Below are 18,428 nucleotides of genomic sequence, written 5' to 3'. Positions count from 1 at the left end.
CAGCTAATGATTTAGCCCAGCGATAGGAAATGTCTCTGTGCCTTTCTGATCTTTCTGATCAGTCTGGATTGACTTTTGATTACGGGGCCTTAATCATGGCTAATCCTGAGATAGCATGCAAGCTTTAGGCCCGTAGGCCTTTTGTGTGTGCGTGTGTTCTGTATTGGACTTTGACATTGGAGAGGAGGTCTATTTTGGCTGTCGTGGGGAAGCCCAAAATGTCACCATGCATTCTCCTGAGGGTCACTACTAATCTCTGAAAATCGCAGACTCTCAAATGAAATTAAAACTACATGGAGGTCCTGCCGGGTCTAAATTAAGCCTCAAAATCCATACTGTTTGGCTGACTAACGATTTGGATGATTGTGTTACACTTTATACTGTTGCCTTGTTTGGCAAGATAATGACAACAACAAAAAACCTATCAAAAGTAGGCCTAATGAGATCACTGGAGGATATGTTCATGCAAAACAGATAAAAGTGAATGTTAATGTTTTGTGTCACACTTTAAAACAACCCCAGAAACAGTTATACATGCACTTGCTTAATTTATTTTGTACTATAGTTCCACTAGGTTGTGCTACAGTCTATACATAAACAGAACCAGACATCCAGGCAGGCATCCAAGCAGGCACAAATCCTGGGTCTTCTAACCACTTCTGGGTCTTCTACTCACTCAGATTCAGGCTGGTACAGAAGATAAAAAATATGTAATACAAATGTTGTTTTTATTTTCCTTTTTTTTGGCAAATAATACACACATCAATCAATCAATGTGGTACTGAAATATATGAATACTTATGTTTTTGCATCGCATCGTACCTTCCCGGCATCCCTGCTCTTGGCTCTAATCTTGTTGAGCTGGGACTCTGCGATGTCAGCCCTCTCCTCTGCCTCCTCCAGGTCATGCTACATCTTTCTGCACTTAGTCAGGTTGGTGTTGGCCTGCTCTCCCTGGAACAACACCACCAGACCATAATACAAGAAGTCAGGGATTAACAATAACAACCAGGTACTTTCTCATTAGGTCATAGGTCATTGATCTAAGCTTACATCTTCCTCAGCCTGACATTTGTAGGCCTTCACTTTCAACTGCAGCTTGTCCACCAGGTTCTGCAGCCTTTGGACAGTCTTCTTGACCTCTTCGGTCTGCAAGCAGAGATCAGCAGATCAATCAGTGAGGTAAAGGAAATTAGATCACTTCTAATTGAATCAGATTCCTCTGAACTAATTTCTCTACTACCTGGTAGGTGAGCTTCTTGACTCCCCGCTCATATTTTCAGACTCCTTTCATGGCATCAGCTCCTCTTTTCTGCTCAGCCTCCAGTTCTAATTCCAGCTCACGCACCTGCCAGTGAGTGGATCACATCACAAGTAGTCAACACTTGATGAATAGTTTCAGGCTTCCTCTGGGATATGCTTCCATTATAGCAGCTAAAAAACAATGATTTCACTATGCCTCCAGCCTAGCAGCTCTGGGAGACAGCACCATCTGCCGGTATGTCATTAGATTAATCTAGAATATTTGAGTCCCATACTATGATAATCTTGTGAAAAGGGGATGGGTTACCTGAGCCTCCAGTTTCTGGAGCTGCTTCTTGCCGCCCTTCATGGCCAGGTTTTCAGCCTCATCCAGACGGAGCTGCAGGTCCTTGACTGTGACCTCCAGGTTCTTCGTCAATCCTCTCTACATGACCACTGGTGTCCTGCTCTTCTTCAGTTCAGCCATCATGGCCACCTGTGTAGGAGAACATTTCATCACATCATATTGTTGTTGGTTTTACATGACATGAAGGTAAAATATTGTGAATCTTTGCTTGATATGACACAGTGATGGCTTTCTTGGCTTTCTCCTCTGTGTTCCTGGCCTCCTGAATGGCATCCTCCACTTCCCCTTGCAAGTTGACTGACATCTGCATCCAGATTTTTCTTGGTGTTGAGAAGACTGGTGTTCTGTTAAAGTATGGCATTATAGATAATGTTATTAGATGTTACAATAGTGGCATGGGAAATCTATATAAACCTTGGCAAGGCTACATATTTGTGAGTATACCTGGGAATGCAGCAGCCACACTCTCTCACAGGCATCAGTCAGCTCCTGCTCAACCATCTTGCGGCTCCTCTCCGTCTGCTCCAGGGCAGCCCTCAGCTCCTCCACTTCGGCCTGCATCAGGGAGCTCCTGCGCTCTACCATGGCTGCCTGGTCCCTCAGGTCCTCCTGGCTACGCAGAGCCTCATCCAGGTGCAGCTCGGCATCCTGAGGAGAGAAATAAACTCAACTTTATAATAAAGTTCATTAGTAAGACAGTATAGATTCATATTATGTAGAAATGCTTTGAATGCATTACCTTGTGGTCTGCCTGGACGTTTCTCAGCTGTTTCAGGGCCTCAACAACCTGCCTGTTGGCGTGGCTCAGCTGAACCTCCATCTCGTTGAGATCGGTTTCCATCTTCTTTTTGATCTTCAGGGCATCGCTTCTGCCGAGGGTCTCAGAGTCTAGGACCAACTGGATGGTGTCAACGACATGTTGGTTGTTTAGTTTGATTTGCTCCATCTCCTCCTCTTTCTTCGCCAGCCTCCTGTCCACCTCATCTTTGACCTGGGTTATCTCCGGCTGGATTCGTCGTGTTCCAAAGAGGCCTAAAATAATTGGATAAATTGACAATGACGAAACAATATCTGTTATTCATGCTGAAATTATTCCATTGATTATTGACATTTTCATATTTCAGGACATTTCTCCATTGGCATCAAACCTCGGCCTCCTCCAGAGCAGATTGGATCTCAGATTTCTCTGTTTGCTTCTTGTTCTTCTCCAGTTCAACGTGTTCCATCAGATCAGATATTTCCTCTGGAATAACATTAGTATCATAGTTAGTTACAGATCTGAAGTTTAAACCTGCAGAGACACAGACTATTGTCTAGTTAGCATACATTGCAGGTTCTTGTTCTCTCTCTTCATGGCCTCCAGGTTCTCCAGACATTCCTCATAGGAGTTCTTTATTTTGAAGAGTTCAGTGCTGAGGGAACAAGACTTTTCTGGGAACCTTCCAGCTCAGCTTGACTCTCCTCATACTTCTGCTTCCATTCAGCCACAATCTAAGGAGGGTTTGAAAGATATTGGCAAAACATTGGTAGTCCAATTTAGTATAGTCTACTACTTAAGGGTCAGAATTGGTGGGTGACTGATAAACTTTTGTTTTATGGAGGTCGCTACATGTAAATTCAATACAAGTGTATTACCTTGTCATAGATCCTTTGCTTTTTATCCAGGACAGCTGCTTGACTATTTGCTCTCTCCACAAGAGCCATGAGGTCCACCACCTCTCCCTGCAGCCTCTGCTTAGTCTTCTCCAGAGAGGCACACTTGGCATTCACAGCCTCAATGGCCGCCTCAGCATCCTGGAGTCACTGGGAAAGCTTCTTCCTTGAGGATATGAATGTCCTTCTTTAGTGTTGAAACACAATGTTTCTTGGCCTCATGAAGGTGAGCAGTACATTTCTAAAGTACAATATTTAAAAGGCCTGTATCTTGTGACTCACTTGGCCTACTCCATGTTATCAGTAAGCTGGATGGCATCAGTCTCATATTTGGCTCTCCACTCTACATTGGCTTTGGACATTCCCCTCTGCAGCTCTGCCTTGCTCCTCTTCAAACTGCACCCTCAGCATCTCACAGTCATGGCGAGATGATTGGACAGCGTGGGCTAAGGCACTATTAGCTTTTACAGAAACAAATTAAAGCAGATCAAGCATCCACCTTTTGTCACGCCCTGACCTTAGAGAGCCTTTTAATGTCTCTATTTGGGTTGGTCAGGGTGTGATTTGGGGTGGGCATTCTATGTTTTGTTATCTATGATTTTGTGTTTCTATGTTTTGGCCACGTATGGTTCTCAATCAGGGACAGCTGTCTATCGTTGTCTCTGATTGGGAACCATACTTAGGTAGCCCTTTTCCCTCCTTTCTGTGTGGGAAGTTATCTTTGTTTGTTGGCACTATTGCCTTAAGCTTCACGGTTGGTTTTGGATTGTTTATTGTTTTTGTCGGCGTCATCCTAAATAAAAAGGGAATATGTACACTCACCACACTGCACCTTGGTACAGTTCTTTCAACAGCCGTGACACCTTTACACCAAAAGATGGGAGTTGGTTATCATTTTTAAGCATGTGTAGAGCTGTGTACTTTCTTTGACTTTTATTTTTACTCTTTTAGAGGAATGAATGAATTATTCAAAGTAGAATTTTAAAACAAACCTTTGTTTCTTCTTCAAGCTGCCTATTCAGCTCTTCAATTTGTTGAGTGAATGATAACTTGGTCCTTGACATCTGAGAAAGTATCTTTCTCGTCAAGCCGGCGAGAACACTTGCCTTTCAAATTAAAGTATTACAAGAACATTTGTTAGAACAGGCCCTCTTTAATTGTGGTCCAAGTGGTGGATTATTGCCAACTCAGCATGATGTATTTCCTACCATTCTCAGTTTGAAGTCTTGCTCTTTGAGTATTGAGATCAGTGAGCTGGCGAGTGTTCTCATCGTGTTTGGCCTTGTATTCGCACAGCTGGTCCTCCAGAGCATGACACATCTTCTAGTAATTTGCCTTAGAAAAATAATAAGCAATGTAATCTGTTTTCATGAATTAAAAAAGTATGAATGCATATTTCTGTAATGGAATGAGATTGTTCTCTACCTTGTATTTGGACACTGATTCCATGTCGCTGACCAGACCATCAATCTCCATTTTTCTTCACTATTTTCTTTCTCCAGCTTCTGCTTGATACGCTGCAGATTGTCAATGTGCTCTCCCAGCTCTGCCACAGTGTCTGCGTGTTTCTTACGCAGGTCAGCAGAAGTAGCCTCATGGTGCAGAGTTGACTCCTCCAGGTCTCGTCTCAGTGTCTGAAACTCGGCCTCTCGCTTCTTGTTCACCTCAATCTGAGCAGTGGTGGCTCCACCAGCTTCTTCAAGCCTCTCGCTGATCTCCTCAAGTTCCCTGGAGAGATCAGACCTCTGTTTCTCCACCTTAGCCCTGGCAGCACGTTCCGCCTCAATCTCCTCTTCCAGCTCCTCAGTAGAGGCCTGAAATAAAGTATTGAAGGAAACATTTTAAACACAAAAAGGGCTTAATCTTGAAGGCAATATTTTCTCGTTGAGTACCTGGAGCTCCCTGATCTCTTTCTGAGACTGAGCTGACGAACTTTGCTCGTCCTCAATTTTGGTGAGAAGCTGGCTTAACTCAGCCTTTCCTGCCAAGTCAAACCATATGATTAGAGTTTGTACCAAAATCACATGTACTAGAATATGAATGGATGAATAACTGAAGTGTTTATTGTACTTTTTCAGTTGATCCTCCAGCTGCTGCTTGTCGTTCTCCAGATCCATTGCAGATTCTTGTGTCAGTTTCAGAACCCCTTCAAGCTTTCTCTTTGTCCTCTCAATATCCATCCATATCTTTTTTTTCTTGCTCCAGAGAACGCTCAAGCTGTAAAACGAAGTAGGAAGCATGTTTAATAGTGAAACCTATCCAGAATAAAAGCTAAAAAAGCTCAATGTTTAGACTTACATCATCCACTTGTTGCTCCAGCGTAACTTTGGCTTTGGTCAGAATGTTGACTTTGTCTTCCTCTGCCTGGAGGTCATCCAAGGCTTGCTGGTGGGTCTCTTGGGGGGCTTTCTTGTCCTTGGATAATTTTCCAATTGTCTCATCTAAACGTCACATTTCTTCTGTCAAATTTTTCACCTGAAGGTTTTTTGAAAAAAGACACATCAGTGAATGAAGGATCATACCTTTTTTTTAGAAAACAGACCCATACATGAAAGACATTCACCCTGTTTTCAGTGACATGTTTCTCCTTCTCCACTTTGGCCAGGGTGAGTTCCAGATCATCAATGTCCTTCTTCAGCTCAGAGTACTCATCCTCTATCTTCCTCTTCTTGGAAGTCAGTTCAGCATTGATTTCCTCCTCATCCTCCAGCCTCTCACCCAGCTCTTTGGCTTTGGTCTCCAGTTGGATCTTGTTCTTGATGAGGCCCTCACATCTCTCCTCTGCATCCACCAGACCTTCACTTTTCTGGAAAGAAAATGTCTCAAACAAAATATAATATTCTGTTGATATTTTCTATTGCATCCTGATAACCTTGCTTTTTGATGTGATAAAATGACTCTGGATCTCTAGAGCAAGTCATCCAATGTTGTAAGAACATTGTTTCCTATCCTTTGGCACTCAAGAACTATACTTACAGCCTGAACTTGCAGTCGCAGGTCATTCTTCTCCTGGAGCAGGGTCACCAATTTGGCCTCCAGCTCGTTCTTCTTGGTCTCTGCTTTGACCAGGTTGTCCTGGCACTTGCCAAAATCCACTAGTCTAAAAAAAGTACAGTTTTATAGCTTCTTTAATCATAACTAGTTTTCAGCTGAGCTAACATAATTGCAAAAGGGTTTTCTAATGATCAATTAGCCTTTTAAAATTATAAACTTGGATTAGCAAACACAATGTGCCATTGGAACACAGGAGTGATGGTTGCTGATAATGGGCCTCTGTACGCCTATATATATATTTCATAGAAAATCTGAAGTTTCAAGCTACAATAGTAATTTACAACATTAACAATGTCTACACTGTATTTTTGATCAATTTGATGTTATTTTAATGGACAAAAAATGTGCTTTTCCTTCAAAAACAAGGACATTTCTAAGTGACCCCAAACTTTTGAACTGAATTCTCTGAGGTGAATCCTAGGATGTCAATAGCACTCTAGAAGCACATCAGTGGACAGTGTTTTTTTAAATGAACGAAACTGAGCATTTGTGAGGGATCCTGATCAAATCAAGAATTAGGAGACAAATTCAACACATTTTCTGCAATTTCAGTTTGATTTAGCCCAAGTTTCTCTCCTTACGTCAGTAGACAGCAGTTCATCACAGTCATCGATACCAGCCACAACAATTTCCCCTTGACTGATAAACAGGAAGTCATAAGGGTTGGTGGTGATGAGAAGAGTACCGATGAGCTCAGGCTTCTTGTTGGACATGATCTGGTAGAAGATGTGGTAGCTCCTCTCTGCTGACAATTGGAATGTCGCCCTGGATTTTTCCAGGAGATCTGCCAAAGCAAAGAGAACATGTCTGTGCTGTGATTCATGTGTATGTCATCGTATAAAATAGATGTTTCTGAGCCAAATGTGGCATACAACTTACGGTAATACTTTATTTGGATAGTCTGTAGAGTATCTGCAGATGGACTATCAGACTTTCAACTAACAATCTACTAACCTGAACCCTAGCCCTAACCTCTGTCCTAACCCTAAACGTAACCCTTACCCTAACCGTAACCTTTTCCCTAACCCTTATTCTAAATCAAACCCCAACCCTAACCATAACCTTAGTAAGCAGCTGCTTATCAACAGTCTGTTGACAGTATGACCTGGAAAATTTCGGACTATGCAAATAAAGTGTGACCCAACTTACAAGTCTCAAAATCAGCAGAAGCCAGTTTTCCTGTAGTTCCAAAGTGAATTCTGATGAATTTTCCCTGAACAGAGAGAAAACAAGACGGTAATGACCTTGATGACTTAACAATGATGACAAATAAGTGGCACCATATGACATAGACATAAATACTGATTTACAAAGTGAGAGGAGTTGTCGTTCCTAACGGTCTTGGCATTTCCAAAAGCCACCAGCGGAGGGTTGGCTGAGATGATCTGGTCTTCCAGGATTCCCTACAGGTAAGATACAACAGACCAGTCAGCCAATCAAGTAACATTCATTCATTCATTCATTCAATCATAAAGTACAGCAGATTATCTGTCTGTTTAGAGACCTACTAAAGGCATGTTCTTTGTATAGCTGTCTGAACAGTGTTTCTTGAGAGGAAAATGAAGATGTTGTGTTCTACTTGCATGCATTTTGCCTGGACCCTCTTTCTGCTTGTCCCCATTTCCAGACACTGCGATGGTCGCAAAGTACTGGATGACACGCTGGGGGTTCACAGTCTTCTCTGCACCGGATTCTCCACTGAGAGAAACACAAAGCACATCCATAAAAAAACACAATGTTTCTTCCTGTTGAAGAAAGTCTGTTGATTTTCAAGTTCCATTACTTACGTGATCAAGATGGACTGGCACTCGCTATCTAAATGAAAAGGAGCATCACAATCATGAGAAGAACATACTGCATATGAACAGACGACAAATAAATTACATTGAAGAACTTGAATCCTACCAGTCAGCTTAAACTGATAGGCATTGTCGGAGATGGAGAAGATGTGGGGTGGAGCTTCCTGACGTTTCTTCCCTCTATAGGCCACTACCACCTCCTGGTTGTAAACTGGTAACCACTTATAGGGGTTCACAGTGACACAGGAAAGCCCAGAGTAGGTCTGAAAATACAGCCGTGATTGTAATATCCGTTTAAGGAGAGTTATGTGGAAAGGGTGAGCTTTGGAAACAAACTCAACTTCAGACAAAGCACAACCTTCACTCGTGTCAAATGTGACTCACATAGATCATCCATGCTGCGTAACGCTCTTTGAGATTATACAACACAGCGGCCTCATCGAAGTGGGTCATCAAGACTCCCTCTTCCTTCACCGTTACAGTCTATGTTTAGGAAGAAGAAATAGATACATTTCTGGAAAACACTCGATCTCGATTGTTTACATCTTTTTTTTCACATGGCACTGTACTAGTTCAATTAGACTCAATGCTCCCCCGCTTCAGTCTTAAAGGTTGCTTTGCTGCCCTCTTTGCTTTGGAGAGTGCCTTTGACATACAGCACCTTAGGCTCAGACACAAACACAGCCGTCTTGGCATCAAAGGGTCTGTTCTGTGCTTCTATCCTCTCTCTATCAGACTTCCGGAGGTATGGGGAAGCTTCCCCAAACACACCCATCTCAGCATCTGAACTCATCTTTGTAAAGCACCCTGGAGGGGACTGGGGGGACAGAGATGGAAGTTGGAAATGAAATTCAAAGTATTTGTCAATTGAACTGAAGAATAAGAATGACTTTTAGACCACAAGAGGCTGCTGAGGGGAGAACAGCTCATAATAATGTCTGCAATGGAGCAAATGGAATGGCATGGAAACCATGTGTTTGATGTATTTGATACCATTCCACTCATCACGCTCCAACCCTTACCATGACCCCATCCTCCTGAGTTTTAGACACTTACCTCCCTCTGATGATATAATTCATGTATGAGATCCTTTGAGTAATGTGTGTTCCTATAAAAGAGAAGTCAGATCACTCATCAAATCATAAGATCATAGTACAAATGTCTAGCAATGCTTTCATTGGAACGTAATGGAAGTTATCACAAGGCACAAGTACACTATACATCACAGAGTTTGAAGGGCCTTAACAATATGTTACTGTAATTTAATTATTCCAATATGTTTTCATTAATTGAATTCCCTTAATCTATTTTATGAGAATTTGTAAGATTCTTGTTTGCATAAAATAGACGGAGACCAGTCTTATCAATAATAGGTAACAGAATTTATTCTCGGAGCGCGCTGCCACGTTACCACGAGCAACAGTTTATATACAATAACATGACGTAATTTCATTGCTTCTAGAATGAATCCCCTCCTCCCGACCTAGAATTAAGTGAGTTTAAAAGTTCATTCCAACTCACTAACACACTCACAGGTCACACAACATAACTGAATTAACTCTTGACCCCTCACCATTATCGATCACCAGTTAGCTGACAGTTCTAATTAACAGAAAATGCACTCACTGTCTTATCTAAAACACCCCAGAGCTCAGTTTTGTTGGTTCAACCATAGGTTAACGACCCTATCTGCTTACTTAACCCACTCCTCTCCAGACTACTTTGGAATGGTGTTCGTTATGTTTAATTACTCCTTGTCCATGTCACACAACCCCTTCTTATGAACTCATATTGTTAATCAGATATAATAAAAGAGTATAAGTTTACTTAGTTACAGTTCCGTTTAAAATTAGAATATTGTTCAGTCATTTATTCATAATATTCCTAACACAATAGCACCACCAATCAAAAAATGTAGATGTCTGCTTCTCCTCCTCCTTTTATGAGGTTCCCTTTGGCTCAAGCGGAGACTGGACAAATGCCTATATTTGCGTCAAAGCCCATTGAGAATGTGTGGCTTGAGGGAGGTGATGGGATTGGTATGTGATATTAAGGCAAATTAATGTCACTCAGCTTTTGTCACAAATCTGCAGGGAGCAGCTGCAGCTCAGGGGGAGATCTCATAGAACAGACTCAGAGGAGAGTGACCTCTGAGATACATCCTTGGGACAGCAGCCTCTGATGCAAGGGTCTCCAAGGTTTTCAACATTACCTTGTTGACTCTTCTATGCAGAGAAACAGAATGTAATGCTTTCTTAAGAATCATGCAGACCTTTGTATTACAAGAGGTGTCAGTGAGGGCTCCAAAAGCTTAATGGCTGACCTAAATAACTCAAATCCATCTGATTTGTGAGTGCTGTGGTTGGGCTTATGAATTAAAGCATAGCTGGTTTCTCCTTCAATGCACATTCCTTCAATAGAGATTCCTGTAGGCTCTTCACAGAAGCCTCTGAGATGAGTGGATGAGGGCGTGGCCGAGATTTGGTCCTCCAGGTCCAGCATCTCACCATGAATCAGCTTTGAGTACAAATGGACAACACCCAAGATGTGTATTGTGCTATGCTGTACTTTACTGTGCTGTACTGTACTGTAAAGTACAGCACAGTAAAGTCCTTGTTGATAATTACTGTACTTTAGAAAGCCATAGAATATTATGTATAATTACATAAACAACGGCGCCGCAGAAGGGGCAGATGGAGCGGTCTTCTGGTCAGGCTCCGTAGACGGGCACATCGCCCACTGCTCCCGAGTATACTACGAGCCAACGTCCAATCTCTTGACAACAAGGTAGACGAAATCAGAGCAAGGGTTGCTTTCCAAAGAGACATCAGCGATTGTAACATTCTCTGTTTCACAGAAACATGGCTCACTTGTGATTCGTTATCAGAGTCGGTACAGACACCTGGTTTCTTCACACATCGCGCCAACGGAAACAAACATCTCTGTGGTAAGAAGAAGGGCGGGGGTGTATGCCTTATGATTAACGAGTCATGGTGTGACCATAACAGCATACAGGAACTCAAGTCCTTCTGTTCACCTGACCTAGAATTCCTTAAAATCAAATGCCGACCGTATTATCCTCCAAGAGAACTCTCTTCGAACTCCCCCCCCCCCCCCCCTAAGCAGACACCTCGACGGCCCTGAAAGAACTTCATTGGACTCTATGTAAACTGGAAACCACATATCCTGAAGCTGCATTTATTGTAGCTGTGGATTTTAACAAGGCTAATCTGAAAACAAGGCTCCCTAAAATTGATCAGCATATCGAATGCGCATCCCGGGCTGGGAAAATTCTGGATAATTGTTACTCTAACTTCTGCGACGCATACAAAGCCATGCCTCACCCTCCTTTGGGGCAAATCTGACCACGACTCCATTTTGTTGCTCCCAGCCTATAGACAGAAACTAAAACAGGAAAGCTCCTGTGCTCAGGTCTGTTCAACGCTGGTCCGACCAATCTGATTCCACGCTTTAAGATTGCTTTGATCACGTGGACTGGGATATGTTCCGGATAGCATCGAACAACAACATTGATGTATACGCTGATTCGGTGAGCGAGTTTATTAGCAAGTGCATCGGTCATGTTGTACCAACAGCGACTATTAAAACCTTCCCCAACCAAAAAACGTGGATTGATGGCAGCATTCGCGCAAAACTGAAAGCGTGAACCCCTGCTTTTAATCAGGGCAAGATGACCGGAAACATGACCGAATACAAACAGTGTAGCTATTCCCTCCACAAGGCAATCAAACAAGCTAAGCGTCAGTATAGAGACAAAGTGGAGTCACAATTCAACGGCTCAGACACAAGAGGAATGTGGCAGGGTCTACAGTCAATCACGGACTACAAAAAGAAAATCAGTCCCATCGTGGACCAGGATATCTTGCTCCCAGACAAACTAAACAACTTTGCTCGCTTTGAGGACAATACAGTGCCACTGACACGGCCCGCTACCAAAGCCTGTGGGCTCTCCTTCTCCGTGGCCTCGCAAGGCTGCCGGACGAGACGGAATCGCTAGTCGCGTCCTCAGAGCATGCGCAGACCAGCTGGCTGGTGTGTTTACGGACATATTCAATCAATCTCTATCCCAGTCTGCTGTTCCCACATGCTTCAAGAGGGCCACCATTGTTCCTGTTCCCAAGACAGCTAAGGTAACTGAGCTAAACGACTATCGCCCCGTAGCACTCACTTCCGTCATCATGAAGTGCTTTGAGAGTCTAGTCAAGAATCCTATCACCTCCACCCTACCTGACACCCTAAACCCACTCCAATTTGCTTACCGCCCCAATAGGTCCACAGACGACGCAATCACACTGCCCTAACCTATCTGGACAAGAGGAATACTGTAAGAATGCTGTTCATCGACTACAGAATTTAACACCATAGTGCCCTCCAAACTCATCATTAAGCTCGAGACCCTGGGTCTCGACCCCGCCCTGTGCAACTGGGTCCTGGACTTTCTGATGGGCCGCCCCCAGGTGGTGAGTGTAGAAAACAACATCTCCACCCCACTGATCCTCAACACTGGGTGCGTGGGGTGTGTTCTCAGCCCTCTCCTGTACTGTCTTTTCACCCATGACTGCATGGCCATGCACACCTCCAACTCAATCATCAAGTTTGCAGACGACACTACAGTGGTAGGCTTGATTACCAACAACGATGAGACGGCCTACAGGAAGGAGGTGAGGGCCCACGGAGTGTGGTGTCAGGAAAACAACCTCACACTCAAGGTCAACAAAACAGAGGAGATGATTGAGTATTTCAGGAAACAGTAGAGGGAGCACCCCCCTATCCACATCGAGAAGTTAAGTTCCTCGGTGTACTCATCACGGACAAACTGAAATGGTCCACCCACACAGACGGCGTGGTGAAGAAGGCGCAACAGTGCCTCTTCAACCTCAGGAGGCTGAAGAAATTTGGCTTGTCACCAAAAACACTCACAAACTTTTACAGATGCACAATCGAGAGCATCCTGTCGGGCTGTATCACCTCCTGGTATGGCAACTGCTCGGCCCACAACCGCAAGACTCTCCAGAGGGTAGTGAGCTCTTCACTACACATCACCGGGGGCAAACTACCTGCCCTCCAAGACACCTACACCACCCGATGTCACAGGAAGGCCAAAAAGATCATCAAGGATAACAACCAGCCGAGCCACTGCCTGTTCACCCCGCTATCATCCAGAAGGCGAGGTCAGTACAGGTGCATCAAAGCAGGGACCAAGAGACTGAAAAACAGCTTCTATCTCAAGGCCATCAGACTGTTAACACTAACATTGAGTGGCTGCTGCCAACATACTGACTCAAATCTCTAGCCACTTAATCATTAAAAATTGGATGTAATACTTGTATCACTAGTCACTTTAAACAATGGCCCTTTATATAATGTTTATCTACCCTACATTACTAATCTCATATGTATATACTGTACTCTATACCATCTACTACATCCTGCCTATGCAGTTCGGCCATCGCTCATCCTATATTTATATGTAAATATTCTTATTCATTCCTTTACACTTGTGTGTGTAAGAAAGTTGTTGTGAAATTGTTAGATCACTTGTTAGATATTACTGAATGGTCGGAACTAGAAGCACAAGCATTTTGCTACACTCCCATTAACATCTGCTAACCATGTGTATGTGACCAATAAAATTTGATTTGATTTTGTAGTTAAAAAGCCTAACCCTTCATGTTTCTCTTCTAACAGACAACTGCCCTGGTATATCTAATTTGTTAGAGTGCTAACAAGCATTGGAGTCAGGGCTGAAAAGCAGCCAGTGGTTCTGTCACTCATTGCAAGTTTAATAACGTCATCAGGAGTTAAGAGAGATGGTAACTGGTAAGAGAAGTGATAAATCATGAACAAGCATGCTGTGAACCCTCAGCGTATGCTGCCCCCTATCCAGGCAAGGTTACTATGGTGTTACTTAGGAGACGCAATTGAATGAATACATTCCTGGAGGGCCAGCTGTCCTAAAGATGACAGTGAGAAGGGACCTTAGGGTCGGGGATGCGCCTCATTTCAATAAGTTATCTCCTCTACCCCTGCCCTTGTTCATTCCCCTTTGTCAATCTCAGACGTTCAGGTCAATATGTGAGTTTTCAGAAACTCTGCCACTGAGAGAAAAATAATAGCATTGCTTCTGAAAAGTCTGTAAGCATGTATTTATTTCCTGAAATATGCCAAATTCAAGTGAGCCCTGGCCAAGAAAGCAGCATACATATATTTACACATGAGACACAACACAACATAAAACATAACTATGGATGGAAGTTGAAACAGTGCAAAGTGCATAAAACAACTTAAAAGAGCAGGTTTAAAAACGTGCAATCTATGGTCAACAGCCCTCCAATTTCAAACCATCAATCAGAATAGAATGATGTAGTTTTAATTCCTTCTGCAAATTGTTCCAAGATGACTGAGCAGCAAATCTAAAAGCATTCTGACCAAACTCCGTTTTTGTGTTGGGAACATGATATAAAATACAGTTCTGTGGTCTCAGACAAAAGTGTCTACCTGAAGGGGAGTAGGGGGTTGCTTTCTTGATCTTGAGAGTATCCTTTGTTTTGTTTTCTCTGCCATTTAAAGGCCCAGTGCAGTCAAAAACTTTTTTTTTTTTGTGGTTTTAAATACTGTATTTTTTCCACACTGTAAGGTTGGAAGAATACTGAGAAATTGTGAAAACGACAATAATTCCTTTTTAGAGTACAGTAAGAGCTGTTTGAAAAGACTGCCTGAAATGTCAGCCTGTTTTGGTGGGATGGAGTTTTGGCCTTCCGAGGTACGTCACCAGGCGGTAAATTAATTAATAGGCCAACAAGAAAGATAGTTCAAAACTGCTACCAATAACTTGTTTTCAGTTTTCCCCTACACACTTCCCATCATAGCGAAATTATTGCTATTTTGGTTTATTTGTGACAATTTTAATTGAAAACAATCACAGTAAGGTGCATAATTGTAACCCAGAAATGATTTGATATTGAGATATATTTGTTTAAATGTCTGCACTGAACCTTTAAGACCGATTTGCGCTGAAAGAGGTTATCTTGGACAACAACAGCTCCTGTAATTTGAGAAATGCCTCAACTAGTGTGGGAGAAGTGCTATTTTGGTGTCATCTGCATATAGATATTTGGAGGGCATGGTAAAAGAAATACATGGGTTGGCATCATACGCTGTTTAAAAAGCTCATCTTTAATGCAACAGATCAAATCTCTAGGCTTATGAGTTAATGTCAGGTCAAGTTCAATTTATCTAAATAAAGCACAGCTGTCAGGGTTGTTCAGTCCATTATCAGACCCATAGACACACTTTTTTTCTGATGGTCAACAATTAACAAACGATGGTTGGAATTGACCCTTCGTAAAGTCCCGCACCTGAATTTTGGGCAACCAATCACAATGCTCCAATGAGAGCAGCTGCGGTCAGTCCCTCAGACAAGCTCACTGAAAGCCAGTGAGAGCTATGGCAAAAACGGAGTTTTAAAATAATGTAATGGCTAAATAAGTGAACTGTGATTACTGAAATGCAGAGCCTGTTGGATTATTTTTCGAATCCGCAATTCGACGTTTGTTGCATTGTTTACTAGCTCTCAGTCTCATTGACCACCAAACATTGCTAATGCTAGCTAGCTCGCCACTTAATGTGACTTGTTTTCTCAAAATGTATGTTAGCTAGCTAAGATAACCATGTTATGAATGCAACTTCCATCTGCTGTTGACATCAGGATATGATTTGAGAGCACTCGTTAGCTCCAAAAGGGGTTATAGCTTTGACTGCTTGCTGACAGTGAATGCAGAGCCATGCAGTGACTAGCTAACCTACAAAATGAATTTGACCAGGTTCCTGCGAAGTAATTGTAATGACAATCCACCACAACATATCCACGAGTTTCCTGATTAGCAAGGGGTAGTCTGTTTAAGTTAACTGTGTATTAGAAAAGCAGTTTAAAATTATTGTGAAGGGATTTCGCCAGACAGTGGTTGAATGGGGGAAATTATTTTTAATTTTATTTTTTAAATGGTTTATTTCACCTTTATTTAACCAGGTATGCTAGTTGAGAACAAGTTGTCATTTGCAACTGCGACCTGGCCAAGATGAAGCAAAGCAGTTCGACACATAAAACAACACAGTTACATATGGAATAAACAATCAATAATACAGTAGAAAAGTCTATATACAGCATGTGCAAATGAGGTAGGATAAGGGAGGTAAGGCAGTAAATAGGCCATGCTGGCAAAGTAATTACATTATAGCAATTAAACACTTCTTCTTTGGTATCATGGTGTTTGCACATTTTGTTTGTGCATGTCGCCACCTACTGTGATGTAGTGTGTGTTTAATACAAAATGCTCCTGCACCATACCAACGGGCTGGGAGGATGGCACACCACCCCTCAACACACCCTGTAATTCTTCTGAAGTCAAATCTCATATACCCTTATATTTCTCTGCAGCTGCCACCACAGCATCTATTTTCTGGGATTTACGTTCCATTGATGCGGTACAGTTGATAACCATTGCTATGAACGGTAAGAAGACAACATTACTGAAGCATAAATCACTCACCGTGCTTTTACACCTGCATTGTTTGCTGTTTGGGGTTTTAGGCTGGGTTTCTGTACAGCACTTTGAGATATCAGCTGATGTACGAAGGGCTATATAAATAAATTTGATTTGATTTGATTGGCCTTTCCCTCTGTGCTGGCACAGATCTACTACTCACTGGGATCCTCTCAGGATCCCTCACCCTTGACCCATCCTCTACTTTCTTCACTGCCTCAGCATACAAGCCTTCTGCACTACTCTGACCACTCCAACCTGCCTCTCTCGCATCGGACACTTCCGATCACCAGCAACATGGTCACCCCTACAGTTGACACGCACACCTTTATCCACTGAAACTACACAATCCTCTGTCCCATGCATCTCCTGCACACCGTGGAATTTCCCTCCTACACGCAGCTGCTACATGACCAGAAATGTTGCACCTGATTCTGCACAAAAGCTCTAACAGGATGATATATATATTATTTTTTACCTTTATTTAACCAGGCAAGTCAGTTAAGAACAAGTTCTTATTTTCAGTGGGTTAACTGCCTGTTCAGGGGCAGAACGACAGATTTGTACATTGTCAGCTCGGGGGTTTGAACTCGCAACCTTCCGATTACTAGTCCAACACTCTAACCACTAGGCTACCCTGCCGCCAACATGACTTTGTCAGGTAAAGACTATGACTCAAAAGGACTGTTAGTGACTCCTCTGTTTCTCCACGCTCAACACCAGGTCTGTGTCGTACCAAATCGCGGGCATCACAAACACCAGGAATTTTCAACTTCAATTGCTCCATCTCCACACTTAACGCTACACAAGAAATAACTCCATTCAATGGTGCTCTGTTCTTGAGAGCAAAGCAAGAAACAGATCTTCACCCAAGTTGCATGACATGGAGCACCTGCCTTTCTCACCCACCCTGAAACCACAAATGGATCTATAGTGGACAAGTTCAAACACACCTCTAGGTCTATGTGATTAATATAAACATGTAAAGACTAAATACAGATTTACTGTGTGACCCAGTTCAATAGCCAGTGAGGTGTAGTATTACTACCTTCTAGTGTCAATACTGTGAAAATACGGGTGAGGTCACTTTCAAATTTTTTTTGATGAGTCAGTAGAGCCACATTACTATACCTGCTAGATTTGTCTATGGCCCTGTTCAATATTTCACGAGAGTCCCGTGCATTTGGTGGTAGTGCAGTACTTGTCTGTTGTTTAAGTAACCTGCCATGCAATCCCAATACTGTATATAATACTGCGCAGTTGCAGCGCAGTTGGGATGTTCGTGAACAAATGCACTGACAGTAGTCGGAATTACCGTTCTTCTAGCATCAGGATATTATGCTGGCAGCAGGATCGAGGATATGTCTTTCTCAAAATAAGAGTTCCCCTGCAAAGACATGCTAAACTTTGGGAATTTATACCAGCGTCGGAGATACTCAGTAGGTTCGCTACTAACCAAATATGGTTAGTTTTTGAGGGGGACTGAGTCGCACGCCTTTTCGCCGACCCCTCCATAGCCCCAATGCATTACACTGCAATATACTGTACATGGGATACATGTTGGTTTGTAGAGATCATTTTTCTACTCAGTAGGGTCTCTACTAACCAAATATGTCGTTTTGGAGGGGGACTTTGTCGTAAATATCTAGCAGCACTTCGTTCTCCACCGTTCCATAGACCCAATGCAATATACTGAGACAGGAATAAAAAAATTATCTCTACAAGCCAATATGTATCCCATGTACAGTA

General features: G+C 42.7%; 2 pseudogenes; both read right to left on the bottom strand.

Moving 5' to 3' along the window:
- Window positions 1-909: 909 nt before the first annotated feature.
- LOC135559587 (myosin heavy chain, fast skeletal muscle-like) lies at window positions 910-3,684 on the bottom strand (annotated as a pseudogene).
- Window positions 3,017-8,930, bottom strand: LOC115144479 (myosin-2-like; annotated as a pseudogene).
- Between the last annotated feature and the right edge of the window lie 9,498 nt (window positions 8,931-18,428).

Source organism: Oncorhynchus nerka, linkage group LG16, assembly GCF_034236695.1.
Source record: "Oncorhynchus nerka isolate Pitt River linkage group LG16, Oner_Uvic_2.0, whole genome shotgun sequence".
Classification (NCBI taxonomy): domain Eukaryota; kingdom Metazoa; phylum Chordata; class Actinopteri; order Salmoniformes; family Salmonidae; genus Oncorhynchus; species Oncorhynchus nerka.
Note: the sequence above shows the minus strand (reverse complement) of the source record. Positions and strands in the feature narration are given on the sequence as shown.